Source organism: Dipodomys ordii, unplaced genomic scaffold (assembly GCF_000151885.1).
Source record: "Dipodomys ordii isolate 6190 unplaced genomic scaffold, Dord_2.0 Scaffold80, whole genome shotgun sequence".
In the NCBI taxonomy this organism is placed as follows: Eukaryota; Metazoa; Chordata; class Mammalia; order Rodentia; family Heteromyidae; genus Dipodomys; species Dipodomys ordii.
This window is the reverse complement of record NW_012267296.1, coordinates 6851916-6878277: the sequence shown is the minus strand read 5'-3', so window position 1 is coordinate 6878277 and position 26362 is coordinate 6851916. Positions and strand designations below refer to the sequence as shown.

The window sequence follows — 26362 nt, the reverse complement described above, 5'->3', positions numbered from 1 at the left end:
TCCTCTGCTCCCTGAGAAGGAGTGAGGATGTCGCGCTTCTACTCACGCCGAGTCTTGGATCCTGCCGAGTCTTGGATCCTGTGTCGTCTCTGGTCTGCAAACTGCAGTATGAAGCTGTCTGCTCCTTGTCGGTTCTTGCTGGTGTTGAGTAGAATCCGCTCGCCCGCTGCGCCTGGCTCCTTAGTCCCGGACTCTCTGTGTGAGCGCTCAGGTATCACCCGGCTGCGGTCTCCACCGCGACCCTGCCGCCCCTCACTTTAATTCTTGAGTCATTGCCTCTATCATCTCTTGGATGTAGCATTTGTCTTCCATTTCTTTTTAGCTTTCACTAGAGTTCTTCCCTGGTGGCTGCTGGCCTTTTGGGATGGTTTGCTATTTCGGTTATTGATGAATGTTGTAATTTTTTGCTGTGATTTTCGCATGGGATTCAGGGATTATTGGAGATCAATCCCAAACTCTGACTGTTTGGTCAATAGGTGGCTGTCTTCGCTTGGTTCTGGGTTGGTTCCTGGATCAATTGATGAAGCTTGCTCTCGGCCCTGGGTTGGCTGAGAGAGTTTTTACCTGGTCTCAGTTCTGTTGGGGGAGAGACCAACCTCCAGCTGCTAGTCTGACCCATATAGGATTCATTCTTGTTAGATTCTGGTGGGCAGACACATTACACCCTCTGCTGAGGCATTCACTCAGTTCCTGACTTTATTCAGGGACATGTGGTTTAGACAACTCAGACTCTTGCCTGGGACACAGGTGGGGCTCATTCAGCTGCCTGCTGGAGATTATAGGCAGTTCACATCTTCACCCAAGGACCAGCAGCCTAAACTTCTCATGCACCCTCTCAGGGGTGCTCTTGGCAAAACCAGGTGGGATTGGGGAATTCCACTAGCTGCTGGAGCCTGCTAGGCATTCCTGACTATAATCAGGTGCTGGTGGCCTGAGCTATCCTATCCCCAGCCCGGGACACACAGATGAGGCTCTGGTGGTAATTGGGCTTCTTGATTTTCACCTTCAGGGGCGCATTTCTCAGCAGCATAGTTTCCTGCTTCAGCCAGGGATGGGCTGTGTAGCGGCTGACCTCCAGCTACTAGTCTTATGCACTTAGGGCTCACTCTTGTTAGCTTTTGTTGAGCAGGCACACTCCTCTGCTGAGGCACTTAGCTCCTGACTTCATTCCGGACAGGTGGTTTAGGCAGCTCAGGCTCCTGGTTCCCAGGCCTGGCCCTGGATCCTGGTCCCCAGCACAGGACACACTGGTTGTGCTCTGGTGGGAGCTGAGCTGCTGGGTTTCCTACCCAAGGTACGCAGTTTTGATTTCTTCCACTGCTGGCTTTTGTGGCCGACAGGTGTTGTCCCTGGCTTGTTCGTTTAATCTCCCTCCAGGGGCACTATTGGTCAAGCCTAGGGGGTGGGTGTGCTCCACCAATTGGTGGGGCGCTTGCACAGTTCCCAGCTACAGTGGGTCCTGTAGCCCAGGTGGTAGGATGAGGTGGGTCAAGCTCTGGGGGTTACCACCAGCACTGGTCTCCCTTTGAAGGGGAAGGCCACCCCCTGTGGGGTGCTCACTTATCCTGGAACTGGTTGGGAGCTGTCCAGCAGTGCTGCAACAGATCTCTGTTTCTGTGTGCTGTAGGTCGATGGTCACCACTACATTCTGCGGTCCATTGAGATGATTATGGACTGAGCCAGGTGGTGGTGATGGCTCCACGTCTATTTCACACTGTCTCTGCCTGTTTATGGTGTCCAGGGTGCTATGGGCAGTTTTTGCACTGGCCTCCTACAGACTTCTGTAGTCCTGGAGTCCCAGCCGCAGGCTAGGCAGCTTGGGCAGGATGGTGCAGAGCCGCTCCACCTGCGAGGGGTAGGGGAAGGGCCTCTGCTCAGGTTCTGAGCTCTGAGGTTTCTCTGTTTACAATCACTGGGTCCGGTAGGGACACCTTGGGAGTCTTCGGACCTGGCGTTCTGTGGACCGCCCACTGTTGTTCTCAGTATAATCCTTTTTGAACAGTGTTATGCTCTCCCTCATTTCCTCCCACTTTTCCCTCCACGGTGTCCCCCCCAAGTTGTTAAGTTCATTTCCAAATATTGTCTAGTGAGCATCTCTCCTGAATTAGTTCATCCTTTGTCCCATCATTTTTGTGATTCCTCTTCCCTTCCCCAAATCAGATAAACTTATATATAAGATAGAGTACAGAAGTTTAAAAATTGTGAAAAAGGGAATAAACCAAAGAAAGAAGGAAAGGAGAAAAGAAAAAGAACTGCAAACAGTGCAGTAAAAATCATCTTGTTTCCATTTCTGGAGTTCATTTTGATAAACATCATATGCACATAGCTATTGATCCATTGTGATCCTGTCCTAAGAATGTCCTCCTTTGTTCTCAGTGTGCAAATGCTTAGAGTGCTATTTAATTATGTCCAAATATAATTATTTGTCTATACTATCCATTGGATTAAATTGTAGATTTATAGACATATTTAAATTGTTACAAATGAAGGAAACCATGCAGCCTATGATTATTTGGGTCTGACTTTCTTCAATTAATATAATTTTTTCCAAGTCTTTCCAGTTTCTTATGAATGGCGCAATGTGATTCTTTCTGATGGAAACAGAATTCCATTAAACTGAAGAGTTTCTGCATGGCAAAGGACGTAGCTAGCAAGATAAATAGAAAGCCCATGGAATGGGAGATCTTTACATCACAGAAGGGTTTCATATCTAAAATTTACGTAGAGGGCTAGGAATGTGGCTTAGTGATAGTGTGCTTGCCTAGCATGCATGAAGCTGTAGGTTCGATTCTTTAGTACCACATAAACAGAAAAGGCCAAAAGTGCTGCTGTGGTTCAAGTGGCAGAGTTCTAGCCTTGAGCAAAAGCTCGTGGACAGAACCCGGGCCTTGAGTTCAAACCCCAGGATGGGCAAAATAAATAAATATATAAATACATAAATAAAATATACTTGGAGCTCAAAAAATTAACCCCTTCCCCCCCAAAAATAAATCCTCAAAAAATGGACAACCCTACTGATAAATGGGCTAAAGACTTAAAAAGAGACCTAAATGGGCTAAAGACTTAAAAAGAGACTTATCCAAAGAGGAAATAAAAATGGCCAATAGACAAAGAAATGTTCAATGCCTCTGGCAACTATGATTTCTTTACAGACAGTTAAAAATTTTTTTTAACATTTTTATGAGAATTCCAGGTACTATTCTTAGAGCCTCTCACACACGTGCTTGACTTTTTCTCTCCTATCTGGTGCATTATCACTTGAGTCATAATTCTAGTCTTTTTGTCGATTGAAGTCTTGCTATGTAGCCCATGGTAGCCTCGAATTTATAATCCTTCTGCCTTAATCTATCAAATTCTGGGATTACAGGGATGTACAACCACATCTGGATTCGTAATAGTCTTTTGTGTGTGCTGACACTTGAACTTGTACTCAGAGGCTTCATGGTGACTCAGTTTGCTTGCTCATAACCAGTGTTCTACTACTTGAGCCATGCCTTCATCACTGCTTTCTGCTGCTTATTTTGGAGGTGGAGTCTTGCAGACTTTCTGACTAGGCTGGCCTTGATCCATGATGTTCTGATCTGATATTCTCTCTCTCTGTCTCTTTCTGTCTCTGTCACTCTGTCTCTGTCTCTGTGTCTCTGTCTGTCCCTGTCTCTCTGTGTCTCTATGTCTCTGTCTGTCTCTGTCTCTGTCTCTCTCCCTCTCCCTCTCTCTCTCTCTCTGTCTCTGTCTCTCTCTCTCTCCCTCTTTCTCTCTCTACTAGTTATGGGGCTTGAATGCAGGGCCTAGGCATTGTCCTTAAGCATCTTTTGCTCAAGGCTAGTACTCTAACACTTGAGCTACATTGCTACTTCTGGCTTTTTCTGAGTAGTTTATTGGAGATAAGAGTCTCAAATTCATTCTTTCCCAGGCTGGCTTTGAACCATGATTCTCAGATCTCAGCCTCCTGAGTAGCTAGGATTACAGACATGAGTCACTAACACCCAGCTCTGATTCTCATTAATAGGTAAGCATGAGTCATCTTTGCTGGACTCTAATATCTAATAGTCTTTTTCTCAGGAGGCTGAGATCTGAGGATCAGGGTTCAAAGCCAGCCGCTTGAACTCAGAGTCTGGGCACTATCTTGAGCTCCCCCTACCCTTTTCTCAAGGCTAGCACTCTACCACTTGATCCACACTTCCACTTCTGGATTCCCTTGTGGTTAATTGGAGAGAAGAATCTCATGGACTTTCCTGCTGGGCTGTCTTTGAGCAGTAACCCTTAGATCTCAACTTTGTTAAGTAGCTATGATTACAGGTGTGAGCCCCTGGCCAGGCTCTAATAACCTTTTCATGGAAATTGTATGCAAGGTTTTAATAATAAAATAAGCACATATACAACAGAGTAAACTGTGATTTTTCAGTTACCATTGAGGATAGGAATGCTTATATTTAATATATACATACATGTATATATGTATATATATTTCTCTATTTTCTGACACAATGTTGAAAATGAGCTATAAAACTTGTAGTGGGGGGGGGCTGGGAAGAGTGGTAGAATGCTTGCCTTGCATGCATGAGGCCCTGGGTTCAATTCCTCAGCACCACATAAGCAAAAAGAAAAAAAGCCGGAAGTGGCACTGTGGCTCAAGTGGTAGAGTGCTAGCCTTGAGCTGAAGAGCTGAGGGACAGCACCCAGGCCCAGAGTTCAGGCCCCACGACTGGACCCCCCCAAAAAACTTGTAGGTGGGGACAGGAGGGAAAACCTGGATGAGAGTGAGGGAGTGACATTGTCCAAAAAGAAATGTACTTTTACCTGACTTATATAACTGCAACCTCTCTGTATATTACTGTTATAATAACAATTTTAAAAGTTTTAAAAAGAAATGTAGGATCCATTGTGAGCCAGCATCTCAAGGCCATCAGGGTGGATGCTGCCTTTATTGTTCATGTTCCACTTATATCATAGCTGAGCAACCTCCAAAGGCCACTGCCATGTGTTTTGTACCTAATGGATAATATAATTCACTGGATAAGGCTTTCAAGGGCATTCTTCTTCTAAGGAATAGTAGAACATATCTTGGGTTGTCCCCAACAGTCTCTCCATAATTCAAGATCTTACATTCTCTGGGAGTCACAGAAGTAAGACCTAGACTATTTCAGACACTTCAGGACATCACATTCCCAATTCCTTCTACAGTAGGGTGTGTGTGTGTGTGTGTGTGTGTGTGTGTGTGTGTGTGTGTGTGTGTGTGTGTGTACTGGTCCTGGAGCTTGAACTCAGGGACATTGACCCTAAGCTTCTTTTGCTCAAGGTTACTGCTCTACCACTCAAGGCACACCTCCACTTCTGGTTTTTTGGTGGTTAATTGGAGAGATGATTCTCACAGACTTTTCTGCCTGTGCTGCCTTCAAACTGTGATCCACAAAATCTCAGCCTTCTGAGTAGTTAGGATTATGGGCATGATCCTTTTCTTTTTTTTTTTAGAAATACAGGAATGAAGATGTTGTTGGAGGGTCTGGACCAAATAAGGCTAGCTAGAAACCATCCAATATAAAAGCATGCTATTCATCATTTTCTGCACTAGAGATACACTGATTTGCAAAACCCACATTGTGTCTGTCTTCATGGGATCAACATCATAGTGAGGGAGATAAATTATAGTTATCTGCTTAACTAGTGAAAAAAATCTGATAAATACCATAAAGAACCATGGAGAATTGAGTATAACAAAGGTATTTGATTAGATTGTGGCTTTGTTTTAGTGAGGAAAAGTGGCAGTTAAACTGAATAATAGCCAGACAAAATATGAAGGCAAAAAATAAAAAAAAATACCATACTGCTGGGTGCTGATGGCTCACACCTGTGATCCTAGCTATTAAAGAGGGCAAGATCTAAGGATCGTAGTTCAAAGCCAGCCCAGGCTGGAAAGTCTGTGAGACTCTTATCCCCAATTAACCACCAAAAAAAATGGAAGCGGTGCTGTGGTTCAAAGTGGTAGAGCACTAGTCTTGAGCAAAAGAGCTCAGGGACAGCACCCAGGCCATGAGGTTAAGCCCTATGACAACAAATTTTTTTTTAATATACTATATCATTTTATTCCTAAGTGTGTCTCTTTTTTCCACTTAGGAAAATGTGTGTGTGTGTGTGTGTGTGTGTGTGTGTGTACACTTGTGTAAAAAAGAATAAAAAGAAATTTTTTTACTGCTTTATGTAAGTGTTAAGTATCACTTTTGAACTATGAACTCATGAGAACATATCTCAAAATCAATGTGTAATGACCCATAGGAATGTGCTTCACCAATCATCTATTAACACTACCATACTATTCACTGTACAGATATCAGATGAAGAGGAATCTAGATATAAATATGCTCTCTCTCTATATATATAACATACTGAATTGAATGCTTAAGCGCTTCAAAAAGGTTTTATTATGAAATTATTTTTTTCTTTAAAACATATCCATGTCAGGAAATTTACAATAATAAAGCTTTTTCACAATCCAGCTAATTCATTTTTTAATCATTCCTTTGAAAAATTCATCATTGCTATTCAGTGTCTTAAATTTCATTGCCTAAGACTATAGCTTCAGGGATCATTTGTATAGTTTGTTAAATTTCAATGCCTAATTTTTTAAAAAAAATCATCAACCTCTTGGTATTTAGTTGATTGCAAGAACAAAGAATTGCCTGCTCAGTGATGGAACTCCAGGCATTCAAGTATGCTGCACTCATTACAATCCTGTTACCCCTGGTTCAGAAAGTCTCTTCATCGATAAAAAAAAGATTTCAGGTCTATTTCAGCACAGATGCAGGCTGCCCTAAAAGATCTCAGTCGTCTCCAAATTGACCTAGCCTCACAAAGTTAATGTAATAAATGTATAATCAAAATGGATTTTGGGTTCCCTTCTCTTCATTGCCCCTAATCCTTCTCCAAGCCATTCCGTTTCTTCCTCCAAAATTTTTGATGTTACATCTTCCCTTCCTCCTCCAAAGTTTCCCATACAGTTTTCTTAACTCTAGCCTTTCCCATGAAGCTTAGTCTTTCCATGAATCTAGATCATTAATTATTTTACTTCTGTTCCATTCACATATAAAGCCTAAGGTTTCTGGAATTGTTTTAATCATGATAGACATAGTAATTCCATTTAATCCTATTTATAATCCTATGATACAAGAAATACTATTAGCCTCATTTTGCAGAGACAGAAGGGATGTTAAATGAATAGTAGCTTTACAGTTATGTAGTCTAAAACTATCATCTGCTTGTAACTACTATCCGGGATTTTTGCTCAGTATGAGACATTCACTCATATTACTTCCATTTTACTGATATGCTTCCTGTAAATAAAAATGCATCACTTTAGAATGTGATTTATGTAATTGTTTTAGGACCATTGATTTGAACACTGCTCCTCAAGGAGCAGTATTATTTCCTGTCATTTGTTTAGCTCTCATACCCTGTAGAGTGGAACTGCTTGCCTAAGACATGAACTAGCTTCCAGGAGTTAAAATTTCCAACAGAAGTCTCTTTTTTCTGTTTTGGTTATGCTAGTATGTACATAATAAGAAACTTATTCACTGTAATTAAAAGGACTCATAAATCAAAGTTCAAAGATATTTTTGAAACATTGAACAAATGACTCAGGAAATATTTTAATTTGCCCACCTCAACCTCCTAAAATTTTAATATACTCTTTTACATATAATTTATATAATTTTTATAAACTCTTAATTTTAATAAACTTTTAAAACAAAAGCATAAAAATTTAAAACTAGATTTTTCATTACTCTCTAACTCAGATATTTTTCTTTTACTCTCTAATTCAGATTTCTATGCTGTCTATTGTGACTTAGTGTTGCTGTTTCCACAGCGGGATCTGGGAACGCAATGTCTGGGTTAGGTAGGAAGGGACTACACCATGTGGGTATAGACAAAGTTTATTGAAACATCATATGCTTATATACAGCACACAAGCAGGAGAAGTAAATCTTCAGTCAGGGGCAGAGAGTTAATCTTAAACAGTTTTACAGGGGCACAGACAATTAGAGTTTAACTTTAAGTCAGCAAGCAGGAAAAGCTAATCCTTGTCAACAAATGTGGAGCAGTTCCAGTAATCAAGGTTGTAAAAGTAGGTAAAGCACAGGTGGGTACACAAAGGGGGTCTCGAGGCATTGTTCTATGGGTTAACTAGGAGAAGCATGAATGGCACTTTCTACAAACCATAACCTGAGTCTTGTGCAGGGCACAGAACCTTTGCCCTGCATGGAGGAAGGGGTGTCCCTTCCTCCCCCAGAGGAATGCATGCCCAGATGCACCCTCACGGCACACAGGAGCTCAGTTGGGGTTACGCAGGTCGATGCCTCTGACAACTTATTAAGCAATATCCAGTCAGAAAACTTGAATTCTAGTCTCAGCTCTAATATTCTATACTTCACCATATTAATCATGATTATTTTAAGTTCTTGATTTGATCATACCCATATCTTAGATTAATTCTGATTCTTGGTTTTTCTCTTTAGACTGCAATTTTCTAGCCTTCAATCATAGCTTGTAAATTTTCATTGAAACCTGGACACAGTATATATCAGGTAAAAAAAGAGCAAATGTGACATTTTCTGTTTCAATAGATAAGAATTAAGTATTTACTATTAGTTGTAGTGTTATGAGAAGCTAGTTTCCTCTGTTCTTGGTTTCTTGATTTTCTCTTTCTGTTATAAATGTTCTTTGAGAAACCTTTAATAGAAGCTGTGTTTTGCAACTGTCTAATTTGAAAAACACAATTCTTTTCTTGCAGTCACATTAATATGTAAACACGATATTGAAAGCACGAGGGCCACTCTAAGACATGGAGCCAGTAATTTTTTGTTTATTTTTTCCCTTAATTTACTTTATTATTTTTTAGAGGTGTTATACAGCAGGTTACCTTTACATACGTCAGATAATAAGTAAATTTACTTTCACATATTGTCATCTGTGCCCTCCCTCCTCCCATTTCCACCCACAAGTTGCATAGTTGACTTTCATCAATGTCCAGTGTGCTCCATGGATGTAGTTTTTCACCCTTTTCCTGATTCTAGTCCCTCCTCACACTCTCCTACTGATGTGAATGTAAGCACACTGTATATATGGCAAAGTATGTAGAGTCATCAGATAAAGAAAAAGCAAATTAAGAAAAAAGTCCTTTGTGTCCTTAACATTGGAATTTGTTTCAGTATGTATTATTTTATACACATATGAAGAGTTGCTTTGATACTGCATCTTTGTGATTCTCTCCTAAGACTGCCTTCTTTTGGTTTCATTGTATGTATCTATTTTGTATATTTTGTCATATCCCAGTGCCTTTTAGATCTAACTTGGACATATTAGGGAGAACATGCACCATTTTGTCTCTCTGATCATGGCTTGCCTCACCTAACATAATTTGTTCTAGGTCCATCAACTTCCTTGCAAATGACATTATTTTATTCTTTCTAGTGGCTGTGTAATATTCCATTGTATATAGGTACCACATTTTTTGGATCCACTTATATATTGTGGGGTATCTGAGTTGTTTCAATATCTTGGCTCTTGTGAGTAGTGTGGCAGTGAACATGGATGTGCAACTGTCCTTATCATATCCTGGCTTGTGATGCTCAGAGTAGATGCCACAGAGTGGTATGGCTGGGTTGTAGGAAAAGTCTATGTTTACTTTTATGAGGAATCTCCAGACTGCTTTCCAGAATGGTTGTATTAGTTTACATTCCAACCAGCAGTACAGTAGGGTTCATTTCCCCACACATCTCCACCAGCATTTGTTGTCTGAATTCAGAATATTGGCCAGTCTAACTGGGGTATGATGGTATCTCAGGGTTGTTTTGATTTGCTTTTCCTTTATGGCCAGGGATGATGAGCATTTCCTCACGTGTTTCTTTGCCATTCTTATCTCTTCTTCTGAGAAGTCTCTTCTTAACTCCCTTGCCCATTTCATAATTAAGTTTGGGAGAGGTTAGTTTCTTGAGCTCCTTGTGTATGTTTGATATTAGGCCTTTGTATTATTTGTTGCTGATAAAAATCTTTTCCCAATTGGTTGACTGTCTTTCTAGTTTAGTAGCCATGTCTTTAGCTGTGCAGAAACATTTTATTTTAATGTAGTCCCACTTGTTGAATTTCTCTCCTATCTGTTGTGGTCCTGGGACTCTATTCAGGAAGTTCCTGCCTGTACCTATAAATTCTAATGTCTCTCCCTAATCTCTCTTGCAGGGCCATCACCTGAGTTTGGCTTGTTTCTGTCGGTCAGGTGGCAGACCTTGCTTTCCCCAGGCTAGCTCACACTGGGTAGGCTAGCCCACACTGGGTCCTCAGGCCCGTTAACTCCTGTGCACATTCTTGGCCCCGGGTTAGCTGAAAGGTGCTTGGTTCAGTCGGCAATGGGGGATGAGGTTATATTCAGGCCTCTGGGATGGGCATGTGCTTTGGAAAGGATTGGCTCCCACAGGTGTGAGGGAGTTTGCTCTTTGGCTCTGGGTTGGCTCTCGTCCCTGAGGTGTCCAACACCTGCCCTCTAGCTAGTGCACATGTGTGTGCATGCTTCATGGCTCCCAACCGGGAGTGGTCCACCAGCAGCTGGGCACTCAGACCTGCTTACTGTAGAGAGCTGGGGAGGCCAACTTCAGGCCTCTGGGATGAGTGGGATGGGCATGAGGGCACGGATTCCCATGGGTTTACAGGATTTTGTCTGTGTTGTTTTCAAGTAGGCCCTGTTTTTCTGATGATAGCCAGGGCTTTGGCAGACTAACGGTCCTAGTGCTCACCCAGTATGAGTCCCAATGTCCTCCCACTGGAAGCCAACAAGTGGGGGTGGAGTAAGGAAGGTCTGTGGCCTCTTTGTCCTCTTGAAGTGTGGTGCCCCTTCTTGGGCAGGAGGGAGAGGGATCATGGTCGCGCTCTGTAGGTCACTACTAGTGCTGGTCTTATGTGAGTAGGGTACTCACTGATCCTGGATCTGGTTGTGGGCTGACCAGTGGCACTGTGGCAAATCTCTGTGTCTGAACACTGCAGTCCTGCTGGTCGGGTCGGGAGTCCTGGGTTGTCGCAGAGCCATTCTCTCTACTCCTCTGTGGAGCCACTTTCACAGCTCAGCCTCCTTGCCTGTGTGCTGACCAGTGGCATCGTGGAAGCTCTCAGATCTGGATGTGTGGTGCCTTGCCTCTGGTCTCTGTCTCTATCTATGCTGTCTGGGTGTGGCGCTGTGGGAATTTTCTGCATCTGGATGCTGCAGTCCACTGGTTGGTCCTGGAGTCCTAGGTAGCTTGCAGGGCACTCTCAAGGTTTAGCTGTGCTGTTAGCATGGAAGGGGGGCACGCTCTAATCAATTTTCCATCCTTATGTGTACATGTTACGAGTTTTTTTTCAGTTCCTGTGATTCTCTGCTTGTTCTTATATTTGTTGTGTTCGATCTCTTGGGGAGAAGTTCATGTTAGGGTCCCAAATCTTTTTGGTTATTTCCCTATTGTTGGGAAATTCCCTATTGCTTTGCCACCATCTTCTTCCTGTTGATTTTTAGTTTGTTTTTGTGCACCTACTAGGGTTTGAATTATAGGCCTCTTGCTTGCTCAGCTTTAGGCACTCAAAAGTGGCTTTCTACCACTTCAGCCACAAATCCAGTTCTGGCTTTTTGATGGTTATTTGGTAATAAAAGTCTCATAGATTTGTCTGCCTGAGCTAACATTGAGCCTTGATTCTCAGATCTCACCCTCTGGAGTAACTACAATTATATGCCTTAGCCACCAGCACTCAGCTCCAGGAGCTTTTTAAAAAAAACTGATATTATACTAAGTGTACATATTCAAAGGATGAAGTCTACTATGTCAACGTATATGTACAATGTATAAGAACCAAATCAGAGTAATTTAAATACCACATCACCTTAAAACATCGTTTCTTTGTGTTATAAACATCAAAATAAATTCTTCTCTCTATTACAAAAAAGACAACATATCATTTTAACTACTGTACTGTACTACATTATAGAGTTCTTCAATTTATTCCTTGAAACTAAATAAATTTTTCTACTTAATAGCTAACTACTTTCTTCTCCCCTCACACTCTTTCTCAGCCTTTGATAATCCCCAAACAGTCACACATATGTGTATATAAACACATATACACATCTGTGTGTATATGTGTTTATATACACATATGTGTATATAAATGTATATACACATCTATGTTTATGAACAACTTTTAGGACTAGATTCTGCATATAAGAGAAACATGAGCTTTGTCTTTATAAACTTGATGTACTGCATTTAACATGATATTTTTCAGTTCCATTCATATCTTTTCAAATGCCATAGTTTTATTCTATATGCCTGAATAATACTCATGTATGTGTATGTGTGCATCACATTTTTCTTAATCTATTCATCTTTTGTAAGGCATAAAGGCTGTTTCCAAGGCTTGGCTTTTGTGAATAGTGCTGCAATAGCCATAAATTATACCACAATTGCATTTTGGCTTACATTCTTTCAGATATATGCCTGAGTAATATTGCTAAATCATACGGCAGTTCTACTTTTGGTTTTTGGAGAAACTGCCATTCTGTTTTTCATGGTAGGTACCCAAGCTGATTTTAACAAAAAAAACAAAGCATACATTGAAGTAAGGTGGCCTGTTCAACAAAAGGTCCTCAGAAAATGAAATATCCACATACACAAGACTGAAACTAGATTTTTATCTTTTCCTAGACTAATGTCAGTTCAAAGTATATCAGGGATCTTATATAAGACCTGAAACATTGAAACAGCTATGAGGAAGAATAAAGGAAAACACTAGAGTATATCTCCATAGGCAGTAACTTCCTGAGTAGAAATCCCATAGCTTACAAAATGAGAGGAACAACTGATACCTCAGATTTCATCAAACTAAAAATCTTCCATACAGAAAAGGAAACAGTCATAGACTGAATCAACAACCTACATAATGAGAGAAAATCTTTGATAGACAAACATACCTGGCAGATATAGATACCTATACATATATAACTAGTATATGCAGAGAGCTAAAATGAACTCTATAAGAATCAGTAATCTAATTAATAACTGATGAAATGAACTGAATAGGTAATTTTTTATTGTGAAAATACTGTACAGAGGGGTTACAATTACATGGGCAAGATAATGAGTACATTTCTTATCAAGCATTGTAGCCTCCTCCTTTGTTTCCCCTTCCCATCCCATCCTCCCTCTGCCCCCCCACCCAACACTTCTCCCCCCCTTACCAAAGTTGTAAAGCTCATTTTCGATGTAACGATTTGTACATCTAATTGTTGCAATGGGTCCACCTGTATCCCTATTTAAACCATTTGTTTTTTCCCTTCCCCTCCACAAATTATACCAACATCAAATACAGTGAAAGCAGGGGTTATACTGTGGGGAAGGGACATACAAAGCAACAAAGAAATAATCTTATAAATGTGTTAGAAACAATCACATGAAAGAAAAAACATTTGAATACATATCTTAGGGTTCATTTCCCTAACATCACATTATCTGACCTTTCCTGCTTGACTCATACATATACTAGATATTGCAAATAAGGGAAACCATGGGACCTTTGTTTCTTTGGGCTTGGCTTACTTCACTTAATATAATTTTTTCCAAGCCTTTCCATTTCCTAACAAATGGGGAAATGTCATTCTTTCTGATGGAGGCATAGAATTCCATTGTGTATATATACCACATTTTCTTGATCCATTCATCTACTGAGGGGCATCTGGGTTGGTTCCATATCTTAGCTATGGTAAATAATGCTGCAATAAACATAGTTGTGCTGGTAGCTTTAGTGTGGTCTAGTTTGTAAACATTTGGGTAAATGCCCAAAAGTGGGATTGCTGGGTCATAGGGGAGCTGTATGTGAAGTCTTTTCAGGAACCTCCATACTGCTTTCCAAAGTGGTTTAACAAGTTTACACTCCCACCAACAATGAAGTAAGGTTCCCTTCTGTCCATATCCACTCCAGCATCTGTTGTTGTTAGAGTTCTTGATTATAGCCATTCTAGCTGGGGTGAGGTGGTATCTCAATGGTGTTTTGATTTGCATTTCTTTTATGGCTAGGGAGGTTGAGCATTTCTTCATGTGTCTGTTGGCCATCCTTCTTTCTTCTTCAGAGAAGTTTCTCTTCAAGTCTTTAGCCCACTTATTTATTGTGCAGTTGTTTCTTTGAGGATTTGTTGTTGGGGGATTTAATTTTTTTAGCTCCAAGTATATTTTATTTTATTTTTTATTTTTGCATCGGGTCATGGGGCCTGAACTCTGGGACTGGGCGCTGTCTCTCAGCTCTTCAGCTCAAGGCTAGCACTCTACCACTTGAGCCACAGAACCACTTCTGGCTTTTTTCTTTTTTCTTATGTGGTGCTGAGGAATCGAACCCAGGGCCTCAGGCATGCAAGGCAAGCGCTCTACCACTGAGCCACATTCCCAGCCCCCAAGTATATTTTAGATATGAGACCCTTGTCCGTTGTATGGCTAGTGAAGATCTTTTCCCAATCTTTGGGCTTTCTATTGATCTTGCTAGCTATGTCCTTTGCCATGCAGAAGCTCTACAACTTCATGCACTCACATTTGTCCAACCTTTCTTTGATTTGTTGTGTTTCCAGGTCTCTATTGAGAAAATTTTGGCCTGAGCCAAGGAGGCCTAGGGTTTCTCCTATTCCATCCTGTAATGTTTTCAGAGTGTCTGCTTTGACTCTGAGGTCTTTGATCCATTTGGAGTTGATTCTGGTGCAGGGTATATATAAGGATCTAATTTTAGTTTTCTACAAGTGGGATTGCATGAAATTGCAGAGCTTCTGCGTGGCAAAGGACATAGCAAACAAGTTCAATAGCAAGCCCACAGACTAGGAGAAGATCTTCACTGGACATACAATCAACAAGGGTCTCATGTCTAAAATATACTTAGAACTCAAAAAATTAAATCCCTAACATCAAATCCTCAAAGAAAAAACCGCCTGATTAATAAGTTGGTTAAAGATTTAAAGAGAGACTTTTTCTGACGAGGAAATAAGAATGGCCAATAGACACATTAAGAAATGCACAACTTCTCTAGCCATAAAAGAAATGAAAATCAAAACACTGAAATTCCTCCTCACCCCAGTTAGAATGCCTATAATCAAGAAATCTGATAACAACAGATGCTGGAAGGGATGTGGCCAAAAGGGAACCCTACTGCATTGTTGGTGGGAGTGTAAACTTGTTCAACCACTCTGGAAACAGTATGGAGGTTCTTCAAAAGACTCCATAGAGCTCCCCTATGACCCAGCAATCCCACTTTTGGGCATCTACCTGAACAATCACAAACAAGGCCATACTAAAACTTTTAGCACAACTATGTTTATCACAGCATTATTCACCATAGCGAAGATATAGAACCAACCCAGATGCACTTCAGTAGATGAACAGATCAAGAAAATGTGGCACACACACACACACACACACACACACACACACAATGGAATTCTATACCTCCATCAGAAAGAATGACACTGTTGCATTTGTTAGGAAATGGAAAGATTTGGAAAAAGTTATATTAAGTGAAGTAAGCCAGACCAAAGAAACATAGGTCTCATGGTTTCCCTTATTTGTAGTAACTAGTGTATGTCTAGCATAAGCAGAAAAGATCAAAAGCTATGTACATATGACCATATAGGATGATGCTAAGTGAAATGAACTCCAAGACAGGAACACAAGAGGTTTTATCTTTCTTGTTGTTGTTTTTAATGTATTTATTATGTACTATGTGATTTTTTTGTATCTTTTTCATGTTCTTCCCCCATGGTATAGCCCCTATTTTCATTGTATTTGATTCCAGTGTCCTGTAGTGTTCTGGGGAGGGGAAGGGAAATAACAAAATGCTGAAACAATGATACTGATTAACCTTTTGTAACAATGAGATGTACAAGACACTATGTTGAAAACGAACTTTACAACTTTGTGGGGGGAGGGAGGAGTTGGGGTAGTGGGGAGGGAAGGGATGGTAGGGGAAAAACAAAGGCGGGGGTAACATTGCTCTATAGGAAATGTACCCATTACCTTACTCATGTAACTGTAACCTCTCTGTACAGTATCTTTACAATAAAAAATATATATATATTAAAGAAATAACCAAAAAAAGATTCCCCCCTATCAGGTCCTTAGTCCCTCCCACTTCATTTCCCGGGGCAGCTTGAAGCCCCCAGCTGCATCAGCAGAATTCCCTCCATCCACACCTGAACTCCTCCCTGTCCTAAAACTCTCCTGGGATTGGTCAGCATTCCTACCTCTACCCAGACCTAGCTGTGAATGCAGAGTAACTCCCACCTCCAGCCTGGGTGTTGCAAGGGTCACCTGGATGGGGTCAGGTGCCATATTGCTTCCTCTCTCATGGGGAAGCTGGCCCCTCTAACAAACCTCCGTATAAACCTCCTTCTCCTGTATGTGACTGTCTCCACATTGTCCTCTGTGATGGCTGCCTACATTTGATGCTAACTTTGGATCAAGATTTCCTTGGTGAGTTTGCTCTTCCCCACTGGGTGTTTGAGCTCTCCTGGGTACCATGTGCCAGTCCCAGGCCCACCCAGAGGTCCACCAAGATCATTTTCTACTGACCCAGTGCTCTACTTCCATCCAACACAACAGCAGGGTGGGTCACCATTACAGTAAGCTAGGGGCTCAGATATGGTAAGGCCACTGGGCCATCACAGGGAGAAAGTCTTGGCACCAACTGAGCTTTACTCCAGAGGCTGTAAGCCACCAAGCCATAGAGCAAAGGACTCAGGAATTGTGGTGATAACTCTTCTTGCTGTTGTTCCCTCTGAGATAGCTGGACAGAATACTACTGAGTATGCTCATGGTTGCTCTTCAGCTCTGTTGGTCATTCATCAAGGATGGGAGACAGTATATAATCCCCCCAGGGAAACTGCTGAGCCCAATCTTAAGCCTTATGCAATCAAATGTAGCCACAATACTCACTGAACAATAACTCCACATGACCCCTAAATGGGACACTGGGTCCTCGATATTTTACAGGATTTACATAATTTCTGTGAGTGCTTGGGCAAATGGAACTCTTTTTCTTTCTCTGCCTCTCTAAACTTCTCTGCCTGCCTGGCTGACACAGGGTGAGGCAGGTACAAGCTTCCCAAGGTAAAAGAACTTTCTTTGTTTTACCTTAGCAACCATATAAGCTGCTTGCTAAAATATCTTTATCCTATTGGGGAGATCAGAGCCTGCTATATGCTATATCCTCTCTGCAAGAGACAGTTGGAAATGGGTGGGCAGCTGAGGGCCTGGTTCAAACATCTAGCTAATTTTAGCAGATTAAAAATTGTAAAATCTTCTTGTCTTTAGTCAGGCCACCTGGTGGGCTAAGAGATCAGCTTCAGGTAGCCCCCCTCCTTTCCTCCAACTGAAGGTATTCAACAGATCATTTGGCATGTTAATGTGCCTTGCTAACACAAGCAAGCCCTGGAGAAATGAGGATGAGGGTTGCTAAGGTGATCTGTTAGCAAAGCTTTGTCTTAAAAAGTGGTCATCTGTAAGAGTAAGTTTGGCACAACTTCTCACTAGATTAACACCTGCCTAGGAAGAAGAAAGGTTTTCTGTTCTTGTTATTTGTTTAAGCATGGAGATTTTGTTAAATTCTGCTTGTTTTTGGCCAAATCTTGTTTTCTCTAGAATTGACCACATGGTATATAATAGAGAATTGGGTTTAACAGGCACCAACTTGTCATCATGGTAAATTTCGAAAAACACTTGGAGGTAGAATCCCCCCCACCCACAGGTAATGGACATGCCTGAATTCTTAGAGGCAGGGGCAGGGACGTGGAAATTCAAGCTTCTTGTAACCCTGGTCTCTGAACTCTGTGTAGCCACCAAGCAGCTCAGTTTCCATTTTGCACCATGCCTCATGTTTCAATTATTCAAAGGTCAAGAGTTGTTTTTTTTTTTTTTTGCTAAACCCCCTTCCTGCCCCCTCCTACCTCCCCCACCTCCTGGGTAATGGGTGATGGGCATACTGAATCCCTGGAGACAGAGGCAGGTACTTGGATGACAGGTTACTAAACCTGTCAGTCCAGTGCCTGGGGCTGGGAGTAATTGGTTTGACCAGCTCAGATGCTTTTACTCCATGCCACCTGTCTCTGTGTTTGTGCCCTGTCTCCTGGTTCCTGGCTTTTTTCTGGTCACCATGGCATCCCACATCAGCTCTCTATTGGAGCTGAATTGGTTTGTTAATATTCTTTCCTCTCTGGCCTTCATGGCTCAGTTTCCTAGCCATGTTAAGTGTATTTGCAGGCTGCTGGTCTTTGAAATAGGAGTTCACCATGCAGCCACCAGCCTTTTGATAAAGACTACAAGATTTGATCCTTCAATATGTGGCTTCTCCATTTTCTAACTGTAAACATTCTTAGCTATGTAGGTCTTGGTAATCTGTGAAAAAAATTTTTTTAAGTTTTTGTTTTTCTAACTGACCACGTTGTTCCATCATGATTGGGCAAAATGATGTCATTTTGCTGCTGGAATTCCAGAGACCTTACAGTGTCAATTTTCTTTTTTTCCAAAAATCTAAGTGCACCTTCAAGCTTGTGCACAAGTGTGTCTGTGTAATACATAACAACTTTCTTCATGGTTTCAAAATTATTTGTTTTACAATTATAGCTAATGTAAACCTTAGGTTAACTACCAAATGTTCTGCTTGATAAAAGATCCTTACCAATGGAAGCTGTGATAATAGCCTAATCTAAACAAATTTCTGCCTCAACAGCCTGTGGGTAGAGTTACAGTGAATTGCTTTAAGGCAGCTCTGAGATCACATGACTCTACAAGCCAAAGGGAAAACAAGCAGCTGACAGTTTTAAACCCAAACTGCAAAGAAGCTCATCAGATTTAGGTGTAAGCAAATGTATCTACGAGTTAATCCAAAATGCAATTTAAAAAATGGTTTCCTTTGGATAAGAAAGGATTTGGAAAGTACAAACCCAAAAGGTTTGAATATGTAGCAGATGGTATAACTATATCTTAAAAGATGGAGCTTATGAGTAAAGTTGGTATGTAATTAAGTTAGCTGTGATTTAAATAAGGTCAAGAGTAATACACTGATGTAAAAGTGACAGGTCTTTATGTTCATATATGCTAAAAGTTAAATGTTGGACAGCTGATCCTGGCAATCCCTTGGTAAAATAGGATAAGGTTTTATGTCTCTGGTTAGGCAGGGTCAGGGTCCCAGAGTCAGCTTCAAGAAGTCACAGGCAATAGATCTTTGCCCACCAACTCCCTTTAAGATCAAGGGGCCAGAGTCATTTTGGAACAAGTGTGTAAATGTGGACACTGCACTTACAAGAGATGGTTACAGGCTCAAGTCTTCTATGTCTGCCTAGAAAATCCTAACTTTATTGGAAAAATATCTAGTTAACAAAGTTGACACCCTGATAAATCATCCAGGAGCCACCGCCTAAGCCTGTGTGGCAGCAGCCTGCAAAAGCCAGTGTACTCAGAGAAAGCAAACAGCAAAATACTGGGAGATTTCAAATGTCTATAACCAGTTTGTGAAGAAATTTTTCAGGCAACCCAGCAGAAGGTGGGACAATCCATCTGAGGGACTCTGGGAGACACTATTGCAGTCTAGCCTAGATCTAGCCTATTTCTTCCAACTTGGAAGATGGCCTCACTCCTGCCTGGACCATCCTGACTACCCCCACAATGATAAAGGTAGACTGGAATTCTGCCTGACTTCATCACACATAGCTGATTCCTTGTGAAAGACTGCTTTAGATTTGCAAAAACTAAGATTCTTGTGGAACATTCTTTCTGTAGTACATAGATTTGTAAATCGTACCCAGGCTCACCTGGAAAAGGCTGGCTATGTTGTTATGCTAGTGAAGCAGGAGTAGGCCAGAAGAGCCTTTTGTGAACTTTGGTTAAAGTAACTGGTTAACCTAGGCATTGTTAGATTCACCAAAAATCAGATTCCCCAGGCAGCCAGGAAAATACTTTTACAAACCAAAGTGCTAAAAAGGCTATACTATACTCCAAGGAGTCCTAAAATGCTAATCAGATGCTGTTTGAAAACTCTCATCACATCTACTGAGTTTTGTCATTTCTAAACACTGGCAAGTATTTGTTGGTCAATTCTTACAGGTAAGTTACAGGTAAGCTCTATTTCTATTGGTCTCCTTGTTGCTTTAATTAGAAATAAAATAAAAGGGGTTTGTGGCAATGACTCCTTTGATCTAAGGATTGCAGTTCAAAGCCAGCCCAGACACAAAAATCCCTCTGATACTCCGTCTCCCAACTATCCAGCAAAGAGCCAGGCTTGGAAGCATGATTCAAGAGACTCTTATCTATAATTAACCAGCCAAATGCTGGAAGTGGTGCTCTGACTCAAAATGGTAGAACATTAGCCTCCAGCAGAAGTGCTCAGGAACAGTGCCCAGGCTTTGAATTCAAACCCCATGAATGCCAACTGGGACAAGCTCTCCTAGCAATGAGCACCTAGACCCCCAGGGCAAGGCCAGTCCTGACAATGAGGACCTATGCGTAAAAGTAAGAGGAGATGATGCCACATCCTAAAATGGAGTCACTTTACACTCACCCTTTCAAAATTAATCAGAACCAGGAAATCAAGAGAAAGTTAATAACCTTGCCCATATAATGTCCATATCTGTATACCATCTAAATGGACAAGAACTTACATTCTTGCATATGTTACTTGTATATGCTTGTATACTTGCATATGCTATTTGTATTTATAGTAAGTCTTAGACTCAGGACAGTTGGCCTTGGCAGCTTTCTGGGTCTCCCACAAATAATCTATAATCCAGACATCTACCAAGACCTCCCGTTGTGCCCTTAAACATTCCAATCCAGCCCTACTCTGACTGGTTATTACCAACCAGTTCACTATGCGCTCCCCTTCCCAGGTGCCAAAAAAATTCTAGACTAGTTATTCCCAAATAGTTCACTATACTCTCCCCTACCCAGTTGCCAAAAACCCCCTCAACACTCCCTTCCTGTCCCCAGTCCAGTTGTATGGCTTCCTTCCCTGTAATGGGCCACAACTCAGCTTATGCTCCAAATGGAACTTTTCTGGCTTGTGCCCAGGGTGTTTTCTCACATCATTCATGTTAACTGATCCTGCCACCTTGTCAGCCTTTGCCTGATCTCACTTTTTCAAACTTTCTCTTTAGCAGGATAATAACCTTCACTCAGGATACCACCTGGTCAAGACCATCCTGTTGCCTGTAGGCAACCAGAAGCTTTATTTACACTGCCCTGCCCTACCCAATGCAGTCTTGGACCCTAAAGACCCCAGCCCCAGTGACTCTTCAATGCCCCCATGCCAGCAGGAAGCAGCCAGAAAAGATCATGATGTCCATTGGCTCTGGTACTTTTAAATATTTCTGCTACCTCCTCCTCAGGCTCCTGTGATCCTAAGATAAAGCTGGAAAAGTCTTACTTCCCCCTCTAGGATATGGGATGTCAGGTCCCATGCTATGTCTCCAATTGAAGAAGGCAATCTCAGGTCTTTGAAAGCCCCTTCTGAGAATCAATCCCTTCCTGGCTTATTCCTCTCTTGGATCTGCAAGTAGCAGGTTGTTTTTCCTTTTACTAATTGCACCATGCATTTTGATAACTATTCTCATGGAAAAAATGAGGACCTTTACCAATCAAATGGTCAAGCAAATACTTCTTGAACGGTACCCAGTCAAACAATTCAGGGACCTGTGACTACTTCACGCCTTTACAGCAAGAAGTAGCTCCAGAAGAAATGACCTCCACCCATACTCCCAGCCAGTACAATAAACTATTAAACAACAACTAGGGGGATATTAACATTCACTCCATATCAAGTTCTTAGCCCCTTCCACTTCATTTCCTGGGGCAGCTTGTGGCCCCCAGCTGCATCAGCAGAATTTCTTCTACCCAGACCTAAACTCCTTCATGCCCTAAAACTCTCTTGGTATTGGTCAGTTTTCCTACTCTCTGCCTAGACCTAGCTGTGCACACACAGTACCTCCTACCTCTGGCCCGGAGTTACAAGGATCCACCTGGATGGAGACAGGTGCCATATTACTTCTTCTCCCATGGGAAGATGACCCCCTCCTTATGAACCTCCTTCTCCTGTATATGACTGTCTCTACATGGTCCTCTGGGGTGGCTGACTACATCTACTATGTTCATTTTGCTCAGGATTGCTTTAGGTAGAGTTTTTCCTGCTTTCATATGAATGTTTTTCTTTTTTTGTGATAAAAAATCATCAGTATTTTGGTGGGGAATACATTAATTGTACATTGCTTTGGATTGTACAGATACTTTAACTCTATGGACTCTTCCAGTCCATGAATTTGGAATGCCTCTTTGGTTTTAATGTCCTTCTTTTCAATTTCCTTCACTACCATTTTATGATTTTCATTATAAAGATTTTTCACCTGGCCTCAGGAGTGTTTTGGATTTGTGTTATCTTTTTTTAACCCCTCAAGTTGGTCCATGCTCTGTCCACAGTATTCCATTTGTTGCTACTTAAGAGTTCCTACCATTTACTGGCTCCAGTGTCTTCTAATGCAAGTAAGTTGATCTGGCCTTTACTTCTCTGTATAAAAAGGGTTTTGTGACAAAGTTTCACTGAAGTTGGTTAAAAATAGAATAGAGAAGCTGGGTGCAAGTTGCTCACATTGAAATCCTAGCAACTCAGGAAGCTGAGACCTGAGGATCTAAATTCCAACCCAGCCCTGGCAGAAAAGCACATGAGACACTTATTTTCAGTTAATAGCCCAGAAGTGGAGCTGTGGCTCAAATAGTAGTGTGCTAGCATTGAGCAAAGAAGCCCAGGAACAACAATCAGGCCGAGTTCATAGCTCAGGATGTGCATTAAAAAAATGGAATGGAAAAATATTGGAAGTAGCATGTTTTTTTTTCTCTCCTGGTGCCTGAGCTTCTTTCACTCAGGACAAGTACTCTACCAGTTGAGCCACAGCACCACTTCAAGCTTTTCTGAGTAGTTTCCTGGAGATAAGAGTCTCACAGATTTTCCTGCACAAGCTAGCTTTGAACTGTGATCCTTAGATCTCAGCCTCCTGAGTAGCTAGGATTATAGGCATGAACCCAGCAGTACCTCTTTTTTATGTAAATGAAAGTATGAAAAAGAAAAGTAGTTGGAAAAAGATACGAGAACAAAAGTTTTGGAAATAAGAGAAATTTGGTCATGTTTGCTGATCATAATGATCTAATAGAGTGTCAAAAATTCAATGCAGGTGACTGAGAAGGAAATTACTGGAGTAAAGGCCTTAAGTAGGCAATAGGCAAAGAGAATCAACATATAAATAATTATTAGTATTTAAAATGTTACCATTAATCTCATTATTCATACTTTTGGGTAATACTGATGTTTGAACTCAGGACCTAGTGCTTGCTAGGCCAGTGTTTTGCCACTTAAGCCCCAACTCCAGCAACTTATTATGACTTCCATTACAAATGTTCCAGTGTCTGTGGTTTGCCTGTTTCAGATGAGTTTATTTCAACTATTCCACATTTTTAACCCCTTACTAGTCACTTCTATAACTCTTCCTTTGATAAAACATAGTTTGAAATTTTGAAGAGATGTGGGGGGGGCGGTATGAGGGGGAGTGAGCTTGTCTGATCCAGGGACCCTGAACCAAGGAGCAGCAGAGTTTGAAACACCAGCAGCCTGGGACTCCACTGCCACGTGGCCTCAGCCGCAGAAGTTTGGAGGTAGGGTGGCACCGAGTGCACGGGGTGGGGGGGGGTGTCGTGGTCTCTGACTTCTCGACTTGGTCCTGTTTGCCCAGCGAACATGTCAGAAATAGAAAAGTCATTGATTATTCACTTTCAGGAATCTGATGATACAGATGAAGATTAAGGAAGAGATTCTGGCCTTCCTGCTAAGAAAATTCTATCATCTCCTAGAGAAGCTAAAAATAAGAGATGATCTGCAAAGAATTCACAGGAAGATAGTGAGGACTCAAAAGAAAAAGATGTGAAGACCAAGAAAGATGATTTTCATTCAGCAGAGGATAGTGAAGATGAAAAAGAAGATCATAAAAACGTGTGCCAGCAACGACAGGCAGCATCTAAAGCAGCTTCTAAACAGAGAGAGAGATGCTCATGGAAGATGTTGGCAGTGAGGAGGAACCAGAAGAAGAAAATGAGGCACCATTCCAGGAGAATGATTCCTGCAGTGATGAAGATTTTCTATGGCAGATGATGATGATAGTGACTATGGCAATTCAAAAAAGAAAAACAAAAAGATGGTTAAGAAGTTCAAACCCGAAAGAAAAGAAAAGAAATGCCCAAACCCAGGACAAAGGGTACAGTGACACCAAGTCCAGTGAAAGGCAAAGGGAAAGTGGGTCGCCCCACAGCCTCCAAGGCATCAAAGTATAAGACTCCTTCTCCCAAAGAGGATGATGAGGAACTGGAAAGTCCTGAAGAAAAGAATAGCTCTGCAAGCCCTCCTCCTGAGAAATTGGGGGATAAAGGGTCTGAAGATGAAACCCAGTCTGGGGAGGGTTAAAAGTGATGATAATGTGTGAAGAGATTTTATTTAAAAAAGAAAAAAAGGGTAAAAAAGAGAACTTACTTAAGATAGAATATGATTCATGGTTTTGGCTATGGCTTGACTTTAACGGACTTTCATTGCTTTTTCCCATGTGTTGAAATAACCCCCAGCTCTTTCTCTTTCCCTTCCCCCACTTTCTCTCTCTCTCTCTCTCTCTCTCTTTCTCTCACCATTGCATATGAAGGGTTTAAGTACCTTTTTGTTTATTGGTCCTCTCTTTGCCACCACCTCCTCCATTTCCCCAATGAAAGCCATGTCAAATTAATCACTGGGTTGACCACTTCATCTTTTTATTATTTTTATTTATTTTATTTTTTGTCAGTCGTGGGGCTTGAACTCTGGGCCTGGGCGCTGTCCCTGTGCTCAGCTCAAGGCCAGCGCTCTACCACTTGAGCCACAGCGCCACTTCCGGTTTTCTAGTGGTTAATTGGAGATAAGAGTCTCATGGCCTTTTCTGCCTGGGCTGGCTTTGAAAGGTGATCCTCAGATCTCAGCCTCCTCAGTGGCTAGGATTAAAGGTGTGAGCCAGCGGCACGCGGCTCATCTTTTTATTTTTAATGGAAGGTAAACTGCAGTTGTAAAGCAATAAGATTTTAGATGAATTTTAGAAACTTTGCTTTTGGCTAAAGAATAGTGAGTTGGACTGTCATCAAAACCATAGAAGGCTTTAGTTAAAAATGATTGCTTCTTTCTCTGCCTGAACTTTAAAAAAATCAGTTGTCATCTAATATGAGTTTATATAAATCTACATACATACATGTAAGAATCTTAAAAAATCATGATACCAAACTTCTACTAATGAAGCAGGTACGAGATAAAGATGAATTCTGAATCATTACTAAAATTCTTCATGTTTTTTTACCCTGGCTCATGGGAGGGAATGGGTTACCTGGTCTTGTTTGTGAGTCGGGGTTTTCTTTTTTGTTTCATCACTTGTTATCTCAAAAAGACATGGAGTCAGAGATCCTTTTATCCTGCTACAGTCTTTAAGGAACTTGAAAAAAAAGAGGCTGCCAAAAATGAAATCACTTGGGGCTGGGAAGGTGGCTCAGTGGTAGAGTGCTTGCTTTGTGTGCATGAAGCCCTGGGTTCATTTCCTCAGCACCACACATGCAGAAAAAGCCGGAAGTGGTGCTGTGGCTGACGTGGTAGAGCATTAGCCTTGAGCTGAAGGGCTCAGGGACAGTGCCCAGGCCCAGAATTCAGACCTCAAAACTGACAAAAAAAGAAGTTATTTGATTTCATATTTCATTCTTTTTAATGGTTCATGTTTTTAAAATATATATGTATACTGTTTTGGATAAAATTTTACCAATAATCAAAAACAGACACCTTAGAATTTAAATAAAAAGATAAATCTACATATTACTGTGGATTTCTTCTCAAAATGACAATGTTTAGGTTCAAAGAAAGTTCCAGTTAATGTGAAGTTCAATGCAAAAGGTTGAGACTTTTACTTTATTAAAACTGAGATGAAATTCTTTTTATCATTGTGCATTCAGATCCCATGAACTATGCTCTGTTTTTATTTATAGATACAATATTCTTTTGCTTTATATCCCCACTCTTTTCTTTGTAGAAACATGATGTGACATACATCTCTCTGCTTCCTGCTGGTAACCTAGAACACCACTGCACATTCTAGCCCACTCTCTGCCAGCTCTATTACAGGACTCTTCCTGGGTCTGTTCTCTATTTACTCACAAGATGGGAAGCATGTGACATACTACTTTTGTATATGAAGTGTTTAAGTATTGAGTTTACTTTTTTTTAAGTTGGTATG

The 26362-nt window shown here is 41.3% G+C and overlaps 1 pseudogene; it reads left to right on the top strand.

Moving 5' to 3' along the window:
• The first annotated feature begins 1747 nt into the window (after positions 1-1747).
• On the top strand, positions 1748-24550 carry LOC105992145 (annotated as a pseudogene).
• The last annotated feature ends 1812 nt before the right edge of the window (positions 24551-26362 follow it).